Raw genomic sequence first — 24,601 nt, 5'->3', positions numbered from 1 at the left:
ACAGGGTCCTCTCTCTCTCCTGTAGAGTGTAAGCTCTTATCGTCAGTGGGGTCCTCTCTCTCCTGTAGAGTGTAAGCTCTTATGGTCAGCGGGGTCCTCTCTCTCGCCTGTAGCGTGTAAGCTCTTATGATCATCAGGGTCCTCTATTTCGTCTATAGAGTGTAAGCTCTTATGATCAGCGGGGTCCTCTCTCCTGTAGAGTGTAAGATCTTATAGACAGCAGGGTCCTCTCTCTCTCCTGTAGATTGTAAGTGTGACACTGAGTGTCACACTCAGTCAAAGAGTCCGAGGTCAAAAGCCAGGAGGTTACGTCATAAGCAGAGGGAAGAGACAAAGGTGTAGTCAGTTAATGGTCCGAGGTCAGGAGGAAAGTGTATCAGAGCAAAGGCAGGCAAAACAGATGGTTAGAATGATGTCCAAGGTCAGGCAGCAAAAGATCCATAAACAGAACACAAGGCACAGAGAGACAAACAACACAGGGCTGAATGTACGTCTGGTAGAGATCTGGGACTGACAGCCCAGCTAAGTATATGGGCAATCACCTGGGACACAGAACACCTGAAGGCAGCCCAGAATCTCTCAGTTTCTGATTGTCTGGCCGAGCTGTCAATCAAAACACGGACAGCTCAGCTTACCCCTGCACCAGACTGTACAACTGAGCTTTCAATCAAAGTACTGAGAGCTTCAGCACACCTCTGCACCAGATTGGACCTCTGAGCTTTCAGTAATTGCATCCAAGATGGTATTGTTACAGTAAGCTCTTATGATCAGTGGGGTTCTCAGTCTCTCTCCTCTTTTCTTCTCCCCATGTATTTTATTAGCCATTACAAGCTTTCCAGTATTGAAATCCACATGATAAGTATGTGTACAAGACTCCAGCACTTATCCATGGAGAACATGATGGCTGTTGCTCCCCAGCTCCCAGGGAGGTATGAAAATTCTGCTTATTCTCCTTGCCCTGTACCTAAATAACATGGTCAATGCAGAGTGACATGAAGGGGCTATCCAGCCCCTAGATTTGTCCTTGTAACCAGAGGCATATCTAGAAGTTCCTGGGCCTGAAAGTAAAATTTGCAGAAAGACCTCTAACTATTATAATCTTCATGTATAGTACTGCTTTCTTCATAAGGGGCAAAGAAACCGTGATAACCCAGGGTCCTGGTCGTCACAGTGGCATTGCTTTCCTCATGGGGAGAGTGATGTTACGCTTGGGAACGATGAAAGATCTTCTTTTTCAAGTACCACAATGCACACAACATGTTCACACTCCAGGCCAGAAGGGGGAGCTCTAAGCCTGGTTTAGGGTGAACTCCCCTATAAATACACTCTGATCTGGAGTGAAAGAGTTCAGTTCAGTCAGACTGTCAGAGACAGAGGAAGAGAGCAGACCGACATAGAGTGTCAGAAGGTCTGAAGGGGCCCTGTAGTTTGAGGTACTACAGCCCCTGGAGAAAGAGAACAGAAAAGGAAAGAACATCGTTCAGTGAGTGTGAAGGAGAGCGAGGCACAGGAGAGTGACATCAGGGGAGGACAGCTGCGAATGAGCCATCTCCCTCTGAAGCGCAGATAACCGGTAGCCGGAACACCAAGGTTGTGAGGGACTCTATGACTTAAGGTACCTTCACACTAAACGATATCGCTAGCGATCCGTGACATTGCAGCATCCTGGCTAGCGATATCGTTGAGTTTGACAGGCAGCAGCGATCAGGATCCTGCTGTGATATCGCTGGTCGTTGGTTAAAGTTCAGAACTTTATTTGGTCGTCAGATCGCCGTGTATCGTTGTGTTTGACAGCAAAAGCAACGATACCAGCGATGTTTTACAATGGTAACCAGGGTAAATATCGGGTTACTAAGTGCGGCCCTGCGCTTAGCAACCCGATGTTTACCCTGGTTACCCGGGGACCTCGGCATCGTTGGTCGCTGGAGAGCGGTCTGTGTGACAGCTCTCCAGCGACCAAACAGCGACGCTGCAGCGATCGGCATCGTTGTCTGTATCGCTGCAGCGTCGCTTAGTGTGAAGGTACCTTTACAGCAGAAACCAGCAGGACAGCTGAACTGCAAGTTACCTGTTCGCCTCAATACCCAGGAGACAAAGTGATGCAGACCCTGTAAAAAGGCTCGAGTCACCTGTCATACGGGTTTGTGTCCTAACCCATATGGGGGACAGAGAAGAACTGTGAGGACCTTATCAGAAGCCATAGGCAGTAAGGGACCACAACACCACCGCGATATAGGAAGGCTTTTAACTCCACCTGGTAAATGGGAACTCTGGATTCACTTCCAAGCTGGCCGGACCCTGCTTGTGCCTGTGATCTGGTGCCCTGGACTGTGGCTGCCTGCTACCATCAGTAAACCAAGTAAAGAGACTGCACCCCTGTGTCCTCTGTTCTTTACTGCAGCATTCACCATCTCCATCTACACACGAGAGCCCTGGAGACCTACTTCACCTGTGGGAAGTTATACCATCTAGCTGTCATACCATCACCCCAGAGGACCCCTTTAAGCAGCGTCGGTCCCTACTGACCGAATACCACAGGTGGCGTCACAAACAAACTCTATTCCTACAACCCCTTTAAAGACTTTCCCTTTACATGGGCGCCCAGGGCCACGGACTGGGTTGCCACCACCGTGACATCCCCCCGTGAGTAACGGACCCGGTACCGAGTACCCCACGGCCCAGGCGGGCGACTCAAAACCTTTCGAGTATGTCAGGATCCCGGACCTGGACTGGTAGGTCCCGGAGGGTAGTGACAGAGAATGGCATAACTAGAGTGGTTGCAGTCGCACCAGGGTCCTAGAGCCAAGAAGCACCCAAAAAGATGCATTTGGCCCATATGAGAGCAATACTGTTAAAGACCTACAATAATTAGTGGCCCTGTTGGAGATTTTGCATTGGGGCTCACAAGCAGGTGACAGACAAAAACAATGTCATCCTGATTTGAGCAGGGGGTTGGACCAGATGACCCAGGCGGTCCCTTCCAACTCTAACATTCTATGATTCTGTGAATGCCCTTTTTTGAACCACACCCCACCAAGACACATAAATGTGAATGCTCCATCCAATTACAGAGCATCCAGCCTCCCGCACAAGAATCCTTCAGGTAGCCCTCCTTTACGGGAGGTTTCTGATGCACAGGAAGGATGTCCTCACTCTTCCAAGAGTCTCTCTCCCCTCTTTCGGGAACATTCACAGGTCCTTAGTATGTATTTATTGACCCCGTCACCTACCACTGAGTCCCATTTTTCTATATGGTGCGTTTAGCATTAAAGGGCTATTCCAATCTTCATAAATGGGTATAGGCGGATACTTCTTGTAAAAACAAGCACTTTTGCAAGTTGCTGCTTAATAAAAATTTTCATCCGCTCTAATTATGTTGACCTTTTCTTTTGCTTACAGATCATTGTCTAGGAGACCGACCACCGCTGCTGCCTAGCTTGTAAATACTGTGCTGAACCTAGCCAGGACTAGGAGGTAACAGAGATCCTGGCCAGTTTCACAACAGTGCTTACACTATCTCAAGAACGGCTGAGAAATTTAATAAACTGGAAATTACAGAATTGCTTGCTTTAACAACTATCTGATAATTCCCATTCATAAAGATGAGAACAACTCTTTAAAACAAGAAGTAATTTTTTCAGTTTTTTTTTTTTTAGGATTTCTGGGATTACATCGTGTAATTACAGACTAGACTTTTCTGAGGTTCATTTAGATGTGTCAGTACAGTTACAATTTTTTTTTATCTATTAGGATGTTTACTTCATGTCCCCTGACTGTGACCGGGAAATCCCAGGAGATTGAAGCTTTTCCCGGGGGGGCAGTTGCTGATTAGGAATTATGCACTTTATACACTGAGGAAATCTGATAATTACAAATAATTAAAAAGAAGAAAAAAACACACTCACCTTGTAACTGGTGTAATAAAACGTATTTAATATTATTGTTGAATTCTATTTTTCATTTTTATTTTTCATTTAAGGGGTGTCTTTGGAAGAATTACTTTTGTGAACTACAACGAAACTTATTCATAGGGATTTCTTATCCGGCATTTGTCTCAAACGTCAAACTAGTGTCTTTTTTTTGTTAATTATATATATATATTTTTTACTATTCGTCCTGCATTTGCTTTTTCTGCTCGTACGGAGGGTGAAAAATAAAATCCCAATTCAGATGATGCAATCTTGTTTTATGTCCGTTTCAGGACTCAAGTTCACTGGAGTTTATTTTGTACATTTATGTATAAATGCTCTTTTAAACTCTATGTATGTCTACAGCCGGAGATCGAATGCTGGTTCTGATTGTTTGTGGGGCTGTGACTGGACAAAGGAATTGGAGGCTTCAGGTGGGCACTGGGCAGTCGAAGGGCACGCATACCAACTGATCCAAATTTGCTTGGACTGTCCTGATTTTGGGAAACAGGCAAATTTGAGGTATCTGGGCAAAAAGGGGTGAGGTTTACATAAAACCTGTCCAGAAATAGGTAATTCTGATGAGACTTGGGTGGTTCCAGTGGAGACAGGTATAGGACTAACACATTGGCTTTACCTTCATAAGGGATGCATGAAGAATTTGCTAGTCCCATTAGAAGTCCACTACAAACTGGGTAGTGCAGTGATGTAAATATGCTGCATTACCATGCTGTAGGTTGGGAGTTGGAGGCCATATTATGAGAAAATTTAGCCCCATTCTGGAAGTGTCTCTGCAGTTCACAATGTGAGGTGCTAGACCTTTGGTTGAGGAATGTTAAGTCAGGATGCTGGTTACTTGGAGTAACAAGAGTATCCCTGTGTGGTGAGACAGAAGATGGCTTGGAATTGTCGGACCCATGTGGAAGTGGTGAACCAGCGTGGAGGTGGTGGACAAGTGGAGAGGTGCTGTACTAGAGCGGAGGTGGTGGACCAATATAGAGGTGAACCAGTGAGGAGGTGATGGATCAGTGTAAAGGTGAAAGACCAGTGTGGAGGAGGTCGACCAGCGTAGAGGTGGTGGACCAGTGTGGAGATGGTGAACCAGAGTGGAGGTTGTGGACCGATGTGGATGTGATGGACCAGATTGGAGGTGATGGACCAGTAAGGAGGTGGTGGAACAGTGTGGAGGTGATGGACAAGTGCGGAGCTGGTGGATCAGTGTGAAGCTGGTGGATCAATGTAGAGGTGGTGTACCAGTGTAAAGGTGATAGACCAACATGGAGGAGGTGGACCAGCATGGAGGAGGTGGACAAGTGGGGAGATGGTGGACCAGCGGCGAGGAGGTGGACCAGTGTGGAGGTGGTGGACCAGAATGGAGGCGGTAGACCAAAGTGGAGGTGGTGTATCAGTGTAGAGGTGGTGAACAAGTGTAAAAGTGATAGACCAGTGTGGAGGAGGTCGACCAGAGTTGAGGTGGTGGATCAGTGTGGAGGTGGTGAATCAGTATGAAGCTAGTGGACCAGTGTGGAGGTGGTGGATCAGTGTAGAGGTGGTAAACCAGTGTAAAGGTAATAGGCCAACAAGGAGGTTGTGGACCAGCATGGTGGTGGTGGACAAGCGGGGAGATGATGGACCAGCAGGGAGGAGGCAGATCAGTGTAGAGGTGGTGAAAAAGTGTAAATGTGATAGATAAGCAGGGAGGAGGTCGACCAGCGTTGAGGTGGTAGACCAGTGTGGAGGCGGTGAATCAGTGTGAAGGTAGTGGACCAGTGTGGAGGTGGTGGACCAGCTTGGAGGTAGTGGACCAGTGTGGAGATGATGGACCATCTTGGAGGTGATGAATCAGCATGGAGGTGGTGGACCAGCATGGAGGTGATGGACAAGTGCGGACTGGTGGACCAGTGTGAAGCTGGTGGATCAGTGTAGAGGTGGTAAACCAGTGTAAAGGTGATAGATCAACATGGTTGTGGTGGACCAGCGTGGAGGTGCTGGACCTTTGTGGAGCTGGTGGACCAGTGTGGAGGTGATAGACGAGTGTGGAGGTGGTGAATCAGTGTGAAGCTGGTGGATTAGTATACAGGGGGTGAACCAGTGTGGAGGTGGTAGACCAGCTTGGGGGAGGTGGACCAGGGTGGAGTTTGTGTACCAGCATGGAGGAGGTGGACCAGTGTTAAGATGATGGACCAGTGTGGAGTGGGCAATAGCTTTTGTCATCATCACCAGTTTGGCTTTTATAATCTCACTTTAGATTATAAAAGCAAAGATTCGTATTTTTAATCCTTAGGACTAATTATTATGTATTGTATGCTTTGATAAATTTGGAACATTTTCCAGACGTTAAAGCCTAACTACTGTCTAATCATCAGCCAAGACCAGTACACCTGTCCCTTCTCCATGCCCCCTGTTCTTTGTGCAAGAAGAATCACTAATTTGACCATTGTTTTGTCTTTGAAGTACTATATTCCCTATTGCGTATATCAGTCTGCAAGGAATCATGATGATTCTACAACTGTATCCCAATCTATTACCACAAAAAGGTGTGACCGACCACATGAAATGATGAAATACCTATCCTAAGCTTTCCACCAGCTGCAGCCGCCTTCTGACAGCGCAGTCTTCTATAATCTTTTTCACAGTAATGTGTGGAGATGTGAAGGTTGCATCAATAACCTGAAACATCTATGAATGCAGTAACTCTCGCCTGACTTCTTTTATACCCGTTACAGGAAACCGATCACATACTACGGAGATTACTTAGAATTTTATCTGATTTTTTTTCTTTACGTTGTATAAACTAAAACCAGTTGTGTTCCGTCACCGAACACATCTACTTGGAACTAGTATTACAGAAGGTATATACTGTATGATGACTTCCATATCTAGAATGTTCTCCAGCATTGATACTTCCGTCTTGTAAATAAATTCCCCAGTCGAGGCAAGGTGGCCTGATGGCATCCCTATACAACCGAGTCACATACCCAACAAAACACACCAAAGCCATACACCTGCCATCTGTAGGGAGGCAGACTGCCTTGCTTGCTAAAGCTCACTGCAACTTCTTTTATTTCATCTGCATAGAACTGCTCTTAACAAAATACTTGTCTTGGGATATTGGATCATACAGCGATGATATAGCCTAGCATTGTATATGTGGTAATATCCTAAATCACTATATCCAAGCCCTGCCACTAGAAATGACTAGGAATGCTCCAAAAATACCTAGGAATTCCATAAAAATGGTCACTTTTGGCCAAGGTTAGCAGAAACCCCATCCCTTTTGCAGTTTGGTTTGCAGTATTGTCCTGGAAAAATGGAGACTGTTGGCACATATGTAATTGGAAACAGAGCTACAAAACCAGTTTTACATTTAAAGGGGCTCTCCACTACTATAAAGGTTAATTTTAAAGGGCCCAGTGTTACGGATCTGCAACATAGGACTAAGGTAGAAGGGGGAAAACTGACCCTGCATTATGACTAGGCTGAAACCCTACGATGGAGTGCGTGACCCATTCCTTGCGAATAGACCCACCAACGATCCTAGGTTAATCTCAAGCGAAGACCTATAGATAAGGGGAAGGGGTACCCTAAAAGAACTAAGGACTGGGTACAAAAACGGGTCACCTCCTAGTAGAAAATACAGAGAAGGCTGCAGAAACCAATAGAAAACAGAAGCTAAGGATAGCAGAACCAGAGGTACCAACACTGCTCTAATAACAAACACAGAACACTAAGCAAAGCACCAAGCTAGAGCTCAAGCAGATACACACTGTTGTCCAGCAAGAACTGGGAGGCAGGTGCTGGTTAATAAAGAGTGAAACAAACACCTGACCAAGGACAAACCCAGCACCAGAGGAAAAAGACCAGCAGCCAGAACTCCACAAGAATATGGCGGATAGTAACAAACTAAACAGATTCTAACACCCAGGATGGTGTATAAGTATAAAAACCATATATCTTCACACTCTGTACCTTTTCCCTCACCAGTCTCCTGGCATCAACTTCTGATGGGGGAGGGTGTGATTTAGGCTTGAATGGCCACTAATCAGCATCAGCCTTCACATTCTGTCAGTACAGAATGAAACTGTTGACCATGCAGCTGATTAGGAGCCACTGCCACATAGTGACAAGGGACTGTGAGCACCTACCGGATCCCTCAAACTAGGGGCACCCTAGGCTAACCTTGTCCCCCGAATTACACCCGGATGGTGGAGATGCTGGAGTCTTGTACCTTTCTATGCTCTTATCCTACCCTTATTTGTTCCCTCCACCACCCAGGGAGGTGTGAGGCTGAAGTGTATAGACAAACACTAACCAGGCAGAACAGACAGGGATAAAGGAAAATTATAATCATAGAAATATAAACACAAAACAACAAAGTGGGAAACAGGGGAACGATATGAAGGAAGGAACCAAATGGGAGAGGATAACCAACACCATGCAGCAATCTCCTGAAAAACTCTCCAACCACGTACTCCAAAACACTGAACTCTCTCCTTCAACTCCAAACCAGGTAGTAGTAACTATCACTGGTAAGGTTAAAAGCAAGGAGAAGGGTTCTTACACCTGCTGGGATTAACAAACTCAGAACAGCTGATACAACCCAAGATAGAGGACTCCAGGAGTCCAACTAAGCAGTATAACTTTAGCAGTACCAGAGCAAAGAAAGCCAGACCTGCTAATAGGATGATGAAGCCATTCTAACTACCGCAGGTGTATGTGTCACCAAAGGCTCTGATCATCTGATCGCACTCTGTCGTGGTATCCCCATGACAGCCACTTCGACAGTCATTTGGTGCTAGAAGTTGAGGCTCGGAGACCGGTAGAGTACACAGTATGGAGTGCAGAGGAGCAGCGCCAGTAGAGTAGGTGTGCGGATACGTTATGTCCTGAAGAAGTTGGATAACTTTGAAACGCATTGACATTGTAGCTACCTAATAAATATTGCTTTTTGAACTCTTTCATCAACTGATTCGATTCGTGGGATCCTACCAGCAGCTCAAGGAAAACTGCATTGTATCCACACAATTTTTCTGATGACCCAAGGCCTGCAGCAGCTAGTCCATGCCTAAAGATTGTTGCAATTGCAGCACTAACAGGTGAGCGAGCACTCGCTGTTTTAATTCATTCTTTATTTTGATAAAACCCTATTTTGTGCTCTCTTTGCTTTCCAGTCCCTTTTCATCAGTAGAGTAGGTAAGTATGGGATATTTTTTCATACACCACCCTTGGCCCATTAAGTTTACCTTTTATAGTAGAGGGAAACCACTTTAATACTATAGACAGAGGTCTACCCTGAAGTTTCTGGACCTCAAGCCAAAGTCAGTTACTGGGAACAAATGGTGGCATACAGGAGAGGGGACTTTGGTGGCCAGGTTCATCTATTGCATCTGCACCCCATATAGCTATGGAATATGGCTCCAGAGTTTCCACCACTTTTCAGGTAGCAGAACATCATAGAAGCTGTGATATTGCCATTTCCTGAATGTCTCTTGAGGAGTTGAATGAAGCCCATTGTTTGTTTCAATGGTAGAGTGGAATAAGTCAGACTCCTAAAATTCAATAAGACCAGACATTCTCCAACATGTACCTTTGGGGAAGAGTCAGGAGCTGCTAATCACAATGCCAGGATCATCAACACGTGGTGTGAGCGGTTGGCTCCATTGGAAACCAGGCTATTACTACCTAATTTTCTGGTGGCTTTTTAAATTTGTGCCATCTTGGACATTATCTCGTTGACTTCTATGACTTCCAGATGCTATGGGGCAGATTTATTTATAGACAATACAGGGTCAGTTTCTTACTCCAGCCTTGGGGGAAGTTGCTGCAGTAAGATGTGACTAGTTTATTAAGAGGTACAAACTCCTTTATGACTTGGCCTCAGTTTTTGGACTGCCTATGCTCCTGAATCTGAATTCTACTCCAATTATGAGCGGGCAGAAATTAAGTGAATCTGTTGGGCTGTGATTGACCAGGTTCCTCTGGTTCAGCCCCGTTTTCTTTTTGGAAAAAGCCCCGAAACAACCCAAAATTCAGAAAAATGTAATGCAACTGAATGTTGGGCAGAAATCATGACATCTTCCGAAATTGCCGTAAAATGGCCCAACGAATTTGCTCTTGTGACTTTTACTTATGCACCGAGCCTACACGGCTATGGGGAGTTCTTTACTTATAATTGTTGGCCAACGAGCATTTTGAAAGTCAATAGACGTCTCTTCTTGGCTCATATCTGACCATGGGTCAGTGATAAATGGAAGGCACACTTTATTGTGAAGTTTCATGTGAAACACGGTTTTCCTGCAGTCCACACATCTCCTTGCAGTGGCAGAACAAATGAAGCTTAATCTCGACATCTCATCACTCGTGCTCTTCATTAGGATCCGCATCCATCACGCTCTCTTGACACTCTCGATAAACATTTCATAAACATGGACGTGTGCCGCGGTGAGGTGACACTCTGCTGTTTTGGATTCTTTGTTCCGTGCTGCCCCATTATTTTCACTGTAGCAAGTAATTTTTTAGCTTAATTTCCTCTGTTGAAGTCTTGGTGTAAGCAGTAACCCGTTGGGGCTTATTTATTTAGCAGAATTTCGGCCGAGCTGGTGTCCATCACGACACAGGTTTATAGTATTCTTCAAAGAGAAATCTAACATGACAATAGGTAAAAACAGTAAGACTGGTAACATTTGGTGCCACCATATATGTCTTTGTTGTCACTGTGACGTGGACACAAGGACTTCTTGTTGGCCCTGTCTGATTTTTAGAAGATACAGCTGCTCTTCTAATCCATCGTCATTCTTCCTTCTTGGCAGGAAATGTAAATAAGAAATATCATCTACAGCCTATCATAATAATCTATAGCAGGGGTGGGCTGTCGAGACCATGACTGTTGTGGAGGGCCAAACCAATAGACTCAAATTAATTCTGCTCAATATTAATGTTAACATATTAATTGTAATTATTATTTTATATTTTTAATTGCATCACTTAATATTGAGCAGAAATAATTATGGAATGTTAACACCCCCCAATATACCCCTATAAGCCCACACACAGTCCCTAATATACAGTATGATTCCACACACAGCCCCCTTTATATGTTATGAACCCCCACATGGCTCCTACATACAGTATATGTCCCCAGATAGCACCCTACATACAGGATGAGCCCCTACATAGCTCCCTATATACAGTATGAGCCCCCCTACAGTCACCCTATATATAGTATGATCCCCCATATAGCCCCATATATACAGTATCAGCTCCCACATAACCCCTTATATGCAGTATGAGCCCCCACATAGCCCCCTATATACAGAATGAGCACTCAAATATCATCCCTATGTAGTATGTCCCCCCACATAGCCTCTTATATACACCATGAGCCTCCATATAGACTCCTATATACAGCACAAGCCCCCACACAACTCCCTCCATACAGTATATACCCAAATATAGCCCCCTACATACAGTATGATCCCCTACATAGCCTTCTATATACAATATGAGCACCCCAGTCACCCTTTATACATTATGAACCCCAACATAGCCCTCTATATACAGAATCAGCCCCAACATAGCCCCTTATTTACAGTATTATCCCCACATTCCTCCCTATATAAAGTATGAGCTCTCAAATAGTCTTCCTATGTACAGTATGAGCCCCCACATAGCCCCCTACATACAGTATCAGCCCTGAAATAGCCTCCTATATATATGTATAAGACCTCACAAAGCCCCTTTATATACAGTATGAGTCCCCTTATAGCCCCCTATGCAGGAACACATCCCATATACATATAGATATACAACAACACATACTCATCTTGCTCCCGTTCCTCCGGCGCTTCGCCCCGCTCCACTGACTGTCCGCACAGCAGATGTGATGCAGTGACATCTTCACGTCTGCTGTGGCAGTTGCGCATGCCGATTGCTGCAAAAAGGAGCCGGTGGCCCTGTCTTAAACCAGTGAATTCAGAGATGATATTGGGATGCGGGTGGCTGAAGGCATAGTGCGGCCCATGGGCCACTGTTTACATCCCTTCAGCTGGCCGGATTGGAAAAGCCAGAGGGCCGGATGTGGCCCATGAGCCACACTTTTTAGGTATGACCTAGAGTTATAGTGTAGATTTTATGGAACCCTGGCCTAGAAGCGTAATGGGCTTTCACCAGTGATGTGACACGGGACTTTACATATTTAAATATTTTTCATTTTCATTTTCAGTGCCTAGACAATAAATATAATCACACCATACATTGCTCAAGCATTATTTCCAAACAGTGCTCACACATGGTAATAAATACAATACACACACACACATTACAGTGGGGAAAATAAGTATTTTATACACTGCAGATTTTGCGAGTTTTCCCACCTACAAACAATGGACAGGTCTGTAATTTTTATCGTAGGTACATTTCAACTTTGAGAGACAGAATTTAAAAATTAAAATGCAGAAAATCACATTGTATGATTTTTACATAATTAATTGGCTTTTTATTTCATGAAATAAGTATTTGATACAAACTTAATATTTGGTGCAGAAACCTTTGTTTGCAATTACAGATATCAGATGTTTCCTGTAGTTCTTGACCATGTTTGCACACACTGCAGCAGGGATTTTGACCCACTCCTCCATACAGATCTTCTCCAGATCTTTCAGATTTCGGTGCGTCGCTGGGCAACATTGAGTTTCAGCTCCCTCCAAAGATTCTCTATTGAGCTCAGGGCTGGAGACTGGCTAGGCCACTACAGAACCTTGAAATGCTTCTTACGGAATGTAGTGCCATGGTAGCACACTTATGCAGTGATGAGGCAATGACCCAGCAAACTTCCAAACAAAAGTTTCTATAATGCGTTTACTTCACAACATTAATGTCCAACTCATATAAACACAGCACACGATATCCTCCAGATCGCAGCCAGGCACATATCCTCTGGATTTAAGTCACTAAACACACCTGTCCACCTCTGACCGGTTGCAGAGGGTGACTGCACTGCTGTATTAATGTGCTACTCACAGCTTTACATGGTACAAAATATCCTTCAGTTTACAGTCACTAAACACATCAGTCCTCCTCTTGAGACTAAACACGCCAGTCCTCCTGTTGAGATTAGTTGCCGTGAGTGACTGCATCACCGTGTTATTATTCTACTCACAGCATTACACAGTACACGATATCATTCAGTTTACAGTCACTAAACATGCCAGTCCTCCTCTTTAGACCAGTTACCGTGGGCTACTGCACCACCGTGTTAGTGTCTCTTTACTCACAGCAACACACAGTACACAGTATCCTCCAGATCACAGCCGGGAACCATGTCCTCCAGTTTACAGTCACTAAACACACCAGTCCTCCTTCAAGCACAGGACAGTCTATCTCCAGTTCACTGCCAGGCCCAAGATAGTCCACCTCCGAGACCAGTTACCGTGGGTGACTGCACTGCTGTGTACGCTGTGGGTGCCAGGCTTCTCAGGCTGCTTGGCTCTGCATGCCCAAACCCTATACTGCAGGGTTTGCAACCTGTGGCCTTGGGCCACATGGAAATCCCGAGCTGCGAATGAAATGGACTGCACCACTACCATACTGCACTGTTTCAAACACAAAAACCCAGAGCAGGTTTTCCCTAAATCTACCTTGGACAACTAGCATGTCCAAGACCTATACTCACTTTAGTCTGCATTGCAACCACAGCTACAGCTACGCCTGTGACTGCAATGCCCTCTTATGGCCTCAATACATCTCCGTGCACATCCAGGGGGGAACATACAGTGACCCCCTCCATGTAAAACCAGTCACTGCCTCACAGGAACCACTCCTTAGTTGCCCTGGCTGTGTGTTTCGGTTCATTGTCATGCTGGAAGACCCAGCCACTACCCATTTCAATGCTCTTACTGAGGGAAGGAGGTTGTTGGCCAAAATCTTGCGATACATGACCCCATCCATCCTCCCTTCAATAAGGTGCAGTAGTCCTGTCCACTTTGCAGAAAAGCACCACTAAAGTATGATGTTTCCCCACCATGCCTCACGGATGGGACAGTGCTCTTATGGTTGTACTCAACATCCTTCTTCTTCCTCCAAACACAGCAAGAGGAGTTGATATACCGATAAGCTCTATTTTGGTCTCATCTGACCACATGACCTTCTCCTATGCCTCCTCTGGATCATCCTGATGGTCATTGGTGACCTTCAAATAGGCTTGGGCATGAGCAGGAGACCTTGCGTGCCTTGCAGGATTTTATTCCATGATGACATAGTGTGTTACTAGCGGTAATGTTTAAGACTGTGGTCCCACCTCTTTTCAGGTCATTGACCTGGTCCTCCTGTGTAGTTCTGGGCTGATTCCTGACCTTTCTCACAATCATCCTTACCCAACAAAGCAAGGTCTTGCATGGAGCCCCAGACTGATTTTAATTGGCATTCACTTTGTGTTTCTTCCATTTTCTAATAATTGTGCCAACAGTTGTTGTCTTCTCACCAAGTTCCTTGTGTGACGCCCGGGGGACCGAGGTACCCAGCACCAGATCAATGAGGTCCGTCTCTTAAGGGGGATGTCACTAGTGGCTTGACCCGGTGCTGTGGCCTCAGGCGATGCACAGTGTAAGGGATATCATGAAGGAACAGACACTTACTTGGTCAGCAGCAGGTCCTCTTAGCTGTGATGGCCCCGATCCTGGACCGATGGCTATTGTCCAAATGAAAGACTGAGGCGTTGAAACGTTTAACCAATTTACTTCAACAAAAAGGGATTTGCTACCAATACTGTCACCGGAGTCTGTATAAGAACCCTGAATTACTTTGACCCTGTCAGGATTTCCACCTCTTATTATGCGCAGTTTCTGTATGGTCCTGCTGCTGTTTGTGAACTGGCTGCCGACCCAATCTGTCCCTTCTGTGCTCTGGTTCGACGGACAACCCGAGTCCCTTTTTGTCGGCTTACCCCCTCTGGGAGTACTGCTGAACTCTGTGTCTGTTGCTGCGTCTTACCCTGGAGAAGCTGATATCACCTCACTTCCTTCCGGTTGCTGTATTATATATAATGAATAAAGCCACGGATCCGGTATCCGTCTCTGCGCCTATTCTGGGTAGAGGTTATTGCTACCCGGTTCTCACAATGTCCTTTTTCTCTATTCCTCTTTTCTTACTATCGGTATTACGGGCCTATAATCCGTTATAGGGCTGTTAGGAGTTCAGTTATACGACCTCTCACTTTCAGCTCCTCAACCCAACTGCCAATCTTTTTCTCAGACCAGAATAGATCAAGGGGAATCTCTGGAGCTCCCCCTTCTGGCCGGAGATGGTAGTGCAGTCTTGCTATTTTAACATTTATTTGTGTCAATAACTATTTTTGTGGCAAATACCCCTAGAGGCGCCACATTCCCCCTTAGTTAAGAACAGTACTCCGGGACTGTGGGACGATAACATTTTGAAATAACAATTGATATATACAGAGTCTTAAAAATGAAAAGTTACAAAAACCACTCAAAGAAACAAAAAAAAAATGGAATTCTGTAAAAAGTCACTTCAAATAGCGTCCGTTAATACAGTTCTATCCTTGAAGGCACTAGGAAGCAAAGTTCACAAAGCAGTCTTTCCGGAGCTTTGATTTAGTGTTTCCGGGCTGATAAAAAGTTCAAGAATATGCAAGAAGTTCATACAGGTAAGTCTCTGTAGGTACTGGGCTTAAACGTTACAGAACAATAACAATGACTATAGTCTTATAGTTGGTAATCCGCATACCTGGCCAGTAATTGACCCCGGGTACTACGCTGGGATCTACGTAATAGCGGTGTCTCTTTATGTGGTGTACTACTGTCTACTGCGGATATAGTATCTGCCCTCTCTGCTAAAGATAATTCCCCCACTATGGGGTTGGCAAGTCCACCGTGAATGGGATCACTCTGATCAGGAATCTGTTCTTCCTGACCTGGAACCTCTTGTAGTACGGGGTCAGCCTCTTCCTGTCTTGGGACTTCTAATATTGGATTCGGTGTTGGATAAAAGGCCACCATGGGAACCACTACTGCACCATGGTATGTTAGTAAGGTTTTAGGAAAGTCTCCTATACAGGTGTGATACATTTCCTCCTCTTTTTCCTTTACTGGTTGAACCTGTATAGGTTGAATAACTTCTGATTCTGGCTGGACAACTTCTGGCTCTTTCAACGTTTCCGGACATAATTTAAGATTGTCTCTTGACACTAGTACAGATGTTAAACCTCCGTTTTTGCTAATGAGACACATTTTAGGATTATCCATTCTTGTTGGTAAAACTGTGTAGGGTACGGCTTCCCATTGATTATCCAGTTTATTGGTTCGACGATTCCTCTTGAGTACTTGGTCACCCGGTCTTAATGGAGTTGCTAGAGCATTCTGATTGAAAGTTCGCTCTTGTCTTTCTCTGGTTTGCTTGAGGCTTCTTTCCACACTCTCTTGCACTTGGCGATACTGCTTTTGCCGTACGACATCCCAATTGGAGTCTTGAACTTCTGCGTCTGGTTTCAGTATTCCCATTTCTAGATTGATTGGTAATTGGCCGGGTCTTGCACGCATAAGATAAGCTGGGGTGCAGTTGGTAGAGCTCACCGGGACATGATTATACAGATCCACCAAGTCAGGCAATTTCTCTGGCCATTGATTCCTTTCCGTTTCAGGTAAAGTCTTTAGTAGGTCTATCGCAATATGGTTCATCTTCTCACATAAGCCGTTTGTTTGCGGATGATAGGCCGTCGTCCGGATCTTTTTGCAACCATACATATTACAGAATTCTCTGAAGATCTCTGATTCAAAGGCTGTACCCTGGTCAGTGAGAACCTGTTCCGGATATCCATGGGGTCTACAAAAGTACGTTTGGAACGCTTTGGCTGCTGTTTTTACAGTCAGATCTTTTACAGGTACTACTACCAAGAAGCGCGAATAATGGTCCACGATGGTCAAGGCATAGACGTAACCGGACCGGCTCGGTGTCAACTTCACGTGGTCCATGGCTACCAGTTCGAGTGGTTGTTTGGTGATTATGGGCTGCAGTGGTGCTCTTTGGCTCTTTTGATCGTTCCTTCTGAGGTTGCACGGGCCACAGTTTCTACACCACTGTTCGATTGATTTTCTCATCCCGACCCAATAAAATCTCTCTCTCAGAAGTACTTCTAGCTTTTTCCAACCAAAGTGACCAGCACCATTGTGGTAAGCCTCGAGGACCATCCTCACATCTTGTTTAGGCACGATAATCTGCCAGACCAATTCATGTGTCTTCGGATTGGTGTATCTTCTACAGAGTTTCCCTTGATACAGGAACATTTTGCCTCTCTCTTTCCAGAGTTGATGCGTCTCTTCTGGGGCATCCTCATCGGGATATGCACTTTGCTCAATCAATAGTTCCTTCACTATCTTCACAGCCGGATTGCTATCTTGGGTGTCAGCCCATCTATGGTGTGCTAACGGATTAAAATTCACTTCTTGTTGTTTCTGATAGGTATTTGGCTGACGATGTTTTGCCTTGGGCTGATGAAAGGCTGGTAGTTCAATTTCTTCAAGCTCCCCTGTTTCTTCTTCTACATCTCTCAAGTGTGGCATCCGGGATAGGGCATCGGCATTTCCATTCTTGCGACCTGCTCGATACTTGATCACGAAGTTGTAATTAGATAACCGGGCTATCCATCGCTGTTCTAACGCACCTAATTTAGCCGTGTCTAGGTGGGTCAATGGATTGTTGTCAGTATAGACAATAAATTCTGCACCGGTCAAATAGTGTTTGAAACGTTCAGTCACAGCCCAAACTACTGCCAGTAGCTCCAATTTGAAGGAACTATAATTTTCAAAATTTCTTTCAGTAGGCCGGAGTTTTCTACTTGCAAAGGCGATGACTTTCTCCCGACCTTCTTGCTTTTGTGACAGCACCGCTCCCAATCCCACATTACTGGCATCGGTGTAGAGGATGAAAGGTTGATGGTAATCCGGGTACGCCAGAACTTCTTCTCCGGTTAGTGCCTTCTTTAGTTGTTCAAAGGAGTCTTCTCTTTCGTCGTTCCACTGAAAAGGAGGGTTTCGGTTTGAAGGTTTCTTCGTCTGCCCTATCAAAGTATCTTCCAAGGGCGCTGCCAATTTGGTAAATCCTTTTATAAATCTACGATAGTAACCCACTAATCCCAAGAATTGCCTCACTTCTTTTGTGTTGGTAGGTCTTGGCCAATCCCTTATGGCAGTTATTTTCTCGGGATCCGGTGCTACTCCCTCCGAACTCACGATGTGCCCTAAGTATTGTACCTTTGGCTTGAGAAGGTGACATTTGGATGGTTTAATTTTCATACCATACTTGGATAAGGCTTCGATCACCTCTGCCAGGTCTGTTAAGTGCTGTTCGTAAGTCTTTGAGTAGACGATCACATCATCTAGGTACAGGAGGACGGTCTCGAAGTTCTTGTGTCCGAGGCAACATTCCATCAGTCGCTGGAAAGTACCGGATGCGTTGCAGAGTCCGAACGGCATGCGATTAAATTCGCTTAAACCCATTGGTGTGGTGAATGCCGTTTTTTCTTTATCTCTCTCAGCCACAGGGACTTGCCAATACCCGCTTGTTAAGTCTAAGGTGGAAAAATAATTAGCAGATTTCAAAGCAGTCAAGGACTCTTCTATCCTAGGCAAGGGTTAGGCGTCTTTATGGGTGATGTTATTAATCCGCCGGTAGTCTACGCACATTCTCATGGTTCCGTCCTTTTTTTTGACAATCACCAGAGGGGCCGCCCAAGGGCTACAACTATCTCTTATTACCCCGGCCTGTTTCATCTCTCTCAGCATGTCCTTCGCGCATTGATAGTGAGCGGGCGGTATGGGCCTATATCTTTCTTTTATCGGGGGATGGTCACCGGTAGGGATTGTATGTTCCACCCCTTCTATCCGTCCGAAGTCCAATGGGTGTTTACTGAAGACCTGTTCATATTCGGTCACTAATCTATATACCCCTTGTCTTTGATGGGTAGGTGTTGAATCTACACCCACGTCTAGCTGTTGGCACCAATCCTCCGATTCTCCATCTGAGCCGTTATTTTCCACCTGACAGGTTGATTCTAAAGGCTCAACGGTTGTGATGGCATTGTTGTCAACAGTATATAACTTTGCCACTGTAGCGTACCTTGGCAAAGTGACCTCTTCCTCTCCACAGTTCAAAAGTCGTACCGGCACCCGTCCCCGGTGTACCTCGACCACCCCTCGTGCCGTGAGTATAGTGGGTCTGCTGTCAGTGTATGATGGTTCTATTAAGGCTTGATAGTCTCGTCCTTTAGTACCAATGGCCGCTCTACACCATACCAGCATTTCTGTTTTTGGTGGGATTACAATAGACGTTGGATCACTCACCCTCACACTGCCAATTTCTCCACCTGCAACTTCTATCTGTTGCCTTAACATTAATACTTTTATTTCCCTCCGGAGAACTCTCTGCTGGCAGGATCGGGTGGTTTCAGCAATTTGTTGTAAGACAGAAATAACTTCGGAAAAGCAGTTCTCTAACACATTCATTCCTATCAATACAGTTGGTTCACAGTTCTGCCGGTCAACATCAACGACAATTATACCCTGTTTCTTCAATTCTGCTTTACCAATCTTTATGGTCATCTCCCTGAATCCTAGTTTCGGTACCAACTTACCATTACTGGCCCATATATTTAGTTCAACATCAGAGGGTCGTTTATCAATATCTACCTCAGCCCAGTACCTCTTATAAAGGATATATGGTATAGATGAAATCTGGGAACCTGTATCCAGCAAAGCGTTGAGGGGAATTCCGTCCAGCACGATAGGGATGATAGGTCGTCCTCCGATGTACCTGTCGTGCCAGGGTGTTGGGCCTTGAAAATTCATTCCTGCGAAGCGGCCCGCATTCCCAGGGGATTCCCGTTTAAATCACAATTTCATGCGAAGTGGCCTGGCTGCTGGCAACGGCGGCAAATGGGCTGTCCATCCGGTTGGTAGCGGTCACGGGGTCGTCCTCTCCATGTCGGGTATCTCCGGGACCTCATCCATGGAACATCCTCTCTACGGTTTTCCAACTCCATCTTGGGTTCTCTCATCTCCTGCATGGTTTTAGCCATTGAAGCAACAACATCAGTTAAAGAGTCAAGCTTTTGCTGAAGAGCCTCATTAGTAATGGGCCCCAGGGACTTAGCACTGACACCGGACGTAGCTGATGTCACTGGCATTCCCCGTTGCTGAAGTGCATCTGCCATGGGTTGTGTGAGATCCTGATCCCGAGGTGCCTCTGCCAGCTGGAGATGTATAGCACTCTCATTTAATTGGGCAAATGTCAATTCACGGTTCTTAAAAACAAGCATACTCACATGCCCCCGGTGAGAAGGGGTGTAGAGTCCCTCAATAAATTGATCTCTTAGCAGTTTATCGGCTCCTGTGTTAAAAATGGGTTCAGCCAGTGTAAGTGATTTAAGGGCTTCCTGCAGGTTTAAGGCAAAATCTCTCACGCCCTCATTAACTTTTTGTTTGCAATTAAAGAATCGTACTTTAGCTTTGCTGCTGGCAGTGGTTTCAAATGTAGCTTTTAATCCAGCAAATATGCGTTCAACAGTACCTTTTAGATCAGTTGCCCATGCCGTGACTTCTCGCTTAGCATGGCCACTTAACTGCATCATCAGGAGACTAACACGCTGAGCTTCACCCACAGGGAACATATCAAAATGAGCCAGCATCTTTTCCCTGAAACCGTCAAGGGTATTAGGTTCACCTTCATACATTGGAAGCCACGGGCCACCCGGGGTATATGGCATCAACACCAGCATGATGGGCGCCACTCCTTGCACTGCTGCGCTGCCAGGCTCTCTATAGACACTCTGTCTTTCAGCTGCATTAGCGTCGCCGGGTGCTGCGGCGTCTCCGTGCTGCGACATACTGTACCCCCTTAGTTAATCCAGACCCCTCCGGTCCCAGCTTCCATCTAGTTAATGTAGATTCGTTCGTCTGTGCAGCAGGATGACAATGACATGCCCCCTGCTGCCTCTAACTGCCGCACGCTCTGTGATGGTGGATTTTGAAGTTTTTCAGTTAGACTGGGGCTTGGGTAATGACGTAACTCGATTAACAGTTTTGTGCCTGACAGTTATGAGATGATTACTTCAGGGGATGGCAGCCATTTTTACCCCATTATAACCAATGGAGAAAAGTCACTTTCAATAGTTTTCAATGGGGAACGGGATTTTCTTTAACAAAGTCAATTTCCAAGATTTTTCATCCAAATTTTCACAGTTTCAGACTCCAATTACGGCACACAATACCCGGTGTACGGGCTGGCTCTATCCTGTTCATGACGCCAGTTGTGACTCCCGGGGGACCGAGGTACCCAGCACCAGATCAATGAGGTCCGTCTCTTGAGGGGGATGTCACTAGTGGCTTGACCCGATGCTGTGGCCTCAGGCGATGCACAGTGTAAGGGATATCATGAAGGAACAGACACTTACTTGGTCAGCAGCAGGTCCTCTCAGCTGTGATGGCCCCGATCCTGGACCGATGGCTATTGTCCAAATGAAAGACTGAGGCGTTGAAACGTTTAACCAATTTACTTCAACAAAAAGGGATTTGCTACCAATACTGTCACCGGAGTCTGTATAAGAACCCTGAATTACTTTGACCCTGTCAGGATTTCCACCTCTTATTGTGCGCAGTTTCTGTATGGTCCTGCTGCTGTTTGTGAACTGGCTGCCGACCCAATCTGTCTCTTCTGTGCTCTGGTTCGACGGACAACCCGAGTCCCTTTTTGTCGGCTTACCCCCTCTGGGAGTACTGCTGAACTCTGTGTCTGTTGCTGCGTCTTACCCTGGTGAAGCTGATATCACCTCACTTCCTTCCGGTTGCTGTATTATATATAATGAATAAAGCCACGGATCCGGTATCCGTCTCTGCGCCTATTCTGGGTAGAGGTTATTGCTACCCGGTTCTCACAATGTCCTTTTTCTCTTTTCTTACTATCGGTATTACGGGCCTATAATCCGTCATAGGGCTGTTAGGAGCTCAGTTATACGACCTCTCACTTTCAGCTCCTCAACCCAACTGCCAATCTTTTTCTCAGACCAGAATAGATCAAGGGGAATCTCTGGAGCTCCCCCTTCTGGCCGGAGATGGTAGTGCAGTCTTGCTATTTTAACATTTATTTGTGTCAATAACTATTTTTGTGGCAAATACCCCTAGGGGCGCCACACTTGCCTATTGTCCTGTAGCTCATCCCAGCCTTGTGCAGGTCTACAATTTTGTCCCTGGTGTCCTTAGACAAGGATTTGGTCTTAGCCTTGGTGAAGAGGTTGGAGTGTGATTGAGGTTGTGGACAAGTGTCTTTTATACAGGTAACAAGATCAAATAGGTGCAATTAATACAGGTAATGAATGCAGAGTAGAAAAACTAACAGGACTGTGAAAGCCCAAATTCTTGCTGGTTGGTACGTGATCAAATACTTTTTTCATGAAATAAAATGCAATTTAATTATTTGAAAATCATCCAATGTGATTTCATGTTTTTTCTATTTTTAGATTCTGTCTTTCGCAGTTGAAGTGTACCTACAATACATTCTTTGTAGGTGGGAAAACTTGCAAAATCGTCAGTGTATCAAATACTTATTTTCCCCACTGTATGTTGCTATATATTGACATATTGTCATATTATGCCAAAAAATACTGCCACAAATACCCTAATGATATTACTGGGGTTGGACACCTTTAGGAACATTATTATGTTTACCCAAATACATATATTTTAGATTACAAATCGTTTTTGCAATTGAATAACATTGAAAATGTTGCACCATTTGGATTTTCCCTTCACATACAACTTTGATGTGGTCTGACAATCTGCCCCTAGAGCTTATTTTAAATAAAAGGGGTCATCATTACTAGTGTGAGCCATATACTGTAGATTAGGAGAGCAGACTGTCAGTCATTACATGTCTCATACTGGTAACTCCTCCTTTTATTTAAAATAAGCTCTGTAAGCGGAGTCTCAGGGATATCTATGTCCGGCCCATAGGTCTTAACAGTTAATTTACATATTAAGAAAAATGCGAACTACTTGGGAATAAAACATTGTATCTCAGATATCATTTTATTCAGCTTCCGATGTTGCCAATATAGACAGCTTAGGGAAGTTGATCTTACTTACAGATTTCCTTTGCTGACATTCACTATATGTTTTGGAGTTGTCCTGCTGCAGAATAAATTTGGAGGCAATCACATGCCTCCCTGATGGTATTGCATGATGGGTAAGAGTCTGCCTGTATTTCTCAGCATTGAAGACACCAAGGAATTGGCAACGTTGAGGACCGTAAATGCAATGGTTGGCCAAAGACACTTAGTGCAGCAGATGAAAGATGCTTCATGCTTACTTGCCTTCAAGATTGGAAGATGTACAGCAGTGCCATCAGCTCAGAACTGGTAGCAACCAGTGATACCAGCTGCACCCATCTACTGGTCAGAGAAGTCTGGCAAGAAGTCACCTTCATGGAAGAATTGCTGCCAAAACCCCTAGACCTTCTACATGGAGGCAAGGCTTAGGGACTCAACTATGCCCAAACACATAGCAATGGTACTCTGGACTGAAGAGTCAAAATGTGAAATATTTGACTGTAGCAGAAGGAAGTTTGTTCCCATAGATCTTGATAATGGCATGTTAATTAGTGTCTACAGAAACAGTGAAGCATGGAGGAAGGTCTTTTGCAAGTCTGGGGCTGCATTTCAGCAAATTAAGTTAAATAAGATAATTTGGTCAGAACTTTGGTAAAATTAATGTAATGTGCCACAAAGTTTGTATAGTCAATGTTTGGTTCAATGGAAGTGATTTCTCCTTGCTATTCTGCTTTTCACAGTCCCCCGGATCTTCATCCCATAAAGAACCTCTGAGACCACTGGCAGACACAGACAGAAAAGGGGCCCGTGGGCAAGAACATTTTGCACACCAAAGACTCATCATAATACACAATTCCACCTGCTTTGGAGCTAGTGGTGGCCTCTTACATCTTCAGCCCCTGTGTGGCTGTACAGGTTGCATCAATGATATGTCCGCCCCTGTTTGGGATGAGGTAGAACGGGTTGTTCTGAGCATCTAAGTTGCGGCAACTGCAAGAAGCTATCCTGCCAAAATTTGCCAATATTCCTGCAGACACTATTTCAAAATCTAGTGGAGCCTAGACCACGAAGAACTGCTGAAATTCTGATGACCAAAGGTGGTCCAATGGTCTACTAGATGGGAGTCTCTAATAAAGTGGCCATTCTGTGTAAGTATCATACCTCCGCCATACTCTGCATATCTAAGAAGAATGTTCCTCATGTTGGCGGCCGCCTATTGATAGAGATTCAGAATTGTTGACTAACTGGGGCTAATGGATTGTCTATTGAGCGGTGATAACCTCGGCTTGTGGACAATTAATTCTCGTAATAAAACAAGATGTTTCCTGTAACAGGCCATTTGTGGTGAAAGATAAAAAAAACTTAATGATTGTGATTCATCGCCGATCCTACTACACCCAAGGATGATTTTCATGAAATGTGTTGTCCTTATCAGAAGATCTTGTTAAAAAAAAATGTCTGCAGATCATCGGCTGGACAATGTGTGGAATGTATACATCCAAGTCCCATCAATGTAATGTAAACGTTTTAACACATGACAGAGTGCAAATCATTTTGGCATTAGGATACGTGAAGGAAAATGAAA

Source organism: Ranitomeya variabilis, chromosome 2, assembly GCF_051348905.1.
Source record: "Ranitomeya variabilis isolate aRanVar5 chromosome 2, aRanVar5.hap1, whole genome shotgun sequence".
In the NCBI taxonomy this organism is placed as follows: domain Eukaryota; kingdom Metazoa; phylum Chordata; class Amphibia; order Anura; family Dendrobatidae; genus Ranitomeya; species Ranitomeya variabilis.
Note: the sequence above shows the minus strand (reverse complement) of the source record.